This window comes from Nothoprocta perdicaria, unplaced genomic scaffold, assembly GCF_003342845.1.
Source record: "Nothoprocta perdicaria isolate Ctin4 unplaced genomic scaffold, notPer1 scaffold_26, whole genome shotgun sequence".
NCBI classification, from domain to species: domain Eukaryota; kingdom Metazoa; phylum Chordata; class Aves; order Tinamiformes; family Tinamidae; genus Nothoprocta; species Nothoprocta perdicaria.
This window is the reverse complement of record NW_020455488.1, coordinates 5,902,958-5,905,095: the sequence shown is the minus strand read 5'-3', so window position 1 is coordinate 5,905,095 and position 2,138 is coordinate 5,902,958.

Below are 2,138 nucleotides of genomic sequence, written 5' to 3'. Positions count from 1 at the left end.
GGGGGGCAGGAGCGGCCGTCCCGGCGCCCCGTGGCCGCGGCCCTTGCGGGCGCAGCGGGGGCCGGGCGGGCAGCAGCTCCGGCCCCCTGTCCCGACGGGAGCCGCGGGCCCCGCTCCCCCTCGGCGCCGTGTCCTCGGTGGGGGGGTCGCTCCCGTGGGCTCCCGTTGCGTTTCCCGCCCAAGGAGCCCGGGTCACCGTGGGCGGGAGCAGCCTCAGCGCGCGAAGCCGGGGCTGGAGCAGGTCCAGCCGGGCGGATAACGCGGAGCTCGGGAAGGGCTCGGAGCGCCCTGCGCCCCAGGCAGGGCCTCGAGGCTGCAGCAAAGGGGCCGCAGGCGCCTCCGCTGCCCCGGGAGCCGCTACGGCAGCGCCGGGGCACGGGAGCCCGCTGGGGCGCGGGACTGGCCGGGATACGGGCGCTGGCGGCGCCGCCTGGCCCTGCACCGCGCACGGGGCTCCGGGACGCAGCAAGGCCCCGGCGGGAGCGGGCGCCGGCGGCGGCTGCAGCCTCGGGGCTGTTGGCGGYGGGGGCAGATAAGGCCTGAGCGGCTGCGCGGCCGCTGTTGTGTCTGCAGCGCGGGGCAAGGTCAGGGCTGCCGCCGCGCGGCCCTGGGGGCTCTGCCGCCGCGCGCGCCCGCGGGGGGGGACACGCACGGGGGGCCGGGAACACCCACGGGGGGCCGGGAACACCCACGGGGGGCCGGGGCCACGCAGCCTCGGAGGCGCTGCAGACGTGCCGTGGAGGGGGATCCGCGGCGCAGCCCGGGAAGGGGGATCAGGATCCCGGCCCGGGAACAGGGAGCGTGCAGGCGGGGCTGGGAGAGGCCTCGGTGGCCCTGCCCCGCGGGGCCGGCAGCCGGCGAGCAGGGGCCAGCGCGTCCCCGCTGCTCTCAGTAAATATTTGGTTATTGATTAGGTGCCTCTGTGTCCCTTGTGTGCCGTCCCCGTGCGTGTTTGCTTTCCTCGCCGCCTGCGGGGCCTCTGTCCCGCTCCGCTGCCCGTCCCTGACGGGGCCCATGGTGCTCCCCACGGCCAACCCGTCCACGCTGCCCCACAGCGCTCAGGCCCCAGTGCTGACACTTGAGCAATCCCTGCAGCCAGGAGGCTGAAAACCCACCCCGTTTTTCTGTAGAAGTTGTTTTTTCTTTATTCCTGTATGTGATCCAGCACACAGGGCCGCAGGGCAGTCCGGCCTCACACGGGCACTGCCGGGCAAAGGTGGCCGCACTTATGGGGCGAAGCGGGGAGGTCGGTGGCTCTTGGCCCCATGGCGGCTGCTGGCAGGGGCCTGAAGAGGCCCTCGGCCGCAGGCGCCATCGGGGCGGATGTGGGAGCGCAGAGCAGCCCCACGGCCCCGCGCTGCCCTCCCCACGGCCCCGCGCTGCCCGCTCCGGTCCGGTCCCCGTGCTCGCACGTGTTGCCTTTGGCAGCCGCCGGGAGGTCAGCGCGAGTCCGCCCAAAGCTTTCGCAACGCGGCGCTGCCGCCGCTGCCCCAGGCGCCCGGATGAGCGCCGGGCACAGGGGCCCTTTGTCTGCTGCTCTCCATAAGAGCCGAGGCCAGCAGCTCCGGCGGGTGCAGCGGCTACATGGCACCTCTGAGCAATCCTCAGGGAGAGCCCGGCTGCTCCCAGCTCCCGCTGCAGAGCCCTCGGCAGCTCCGGGACCCGCTCCCGAGCACAGGGGCCCAGCAGGGCCTGTCCGCACGAGCAGCTCCGCGGTGCCCGGGCCAGGACCGCGGCTGCGGGACACAGGGGCAGCCTCCACGGTGCGGGGGCACCAGGGTGGCCGGGTCGGCGGGGAGCAGGCGGCGCTGGGCTGGGCTTCGCCCCCGCAGGCACCGTGGGCCCRGACACCCACGGCTTCCCAGAACCGGGGCACTCTGCGTTTCCCGCGGGGACTTTTGGGGACGGCTGTCGTCACCGGGCGGCGGGGCCCTGCCCGCTGCASTTCACCCGCCGGGCTGCTCGCGGCATCCCCGTTGCCACGGTGACCGTTTCCTGCACGATTGGTACCGCTTCATCACCACGATCGCGGTGCCCCGGTGACTTCCTGCGCGGCCAGGCGGGAGCGGCGCCCGGTGCTGCACTGCGGAGCGCCCAGGTCAGCGCCGCCGCTCCGGCCGCGCGGGGCTCCGGGGGAC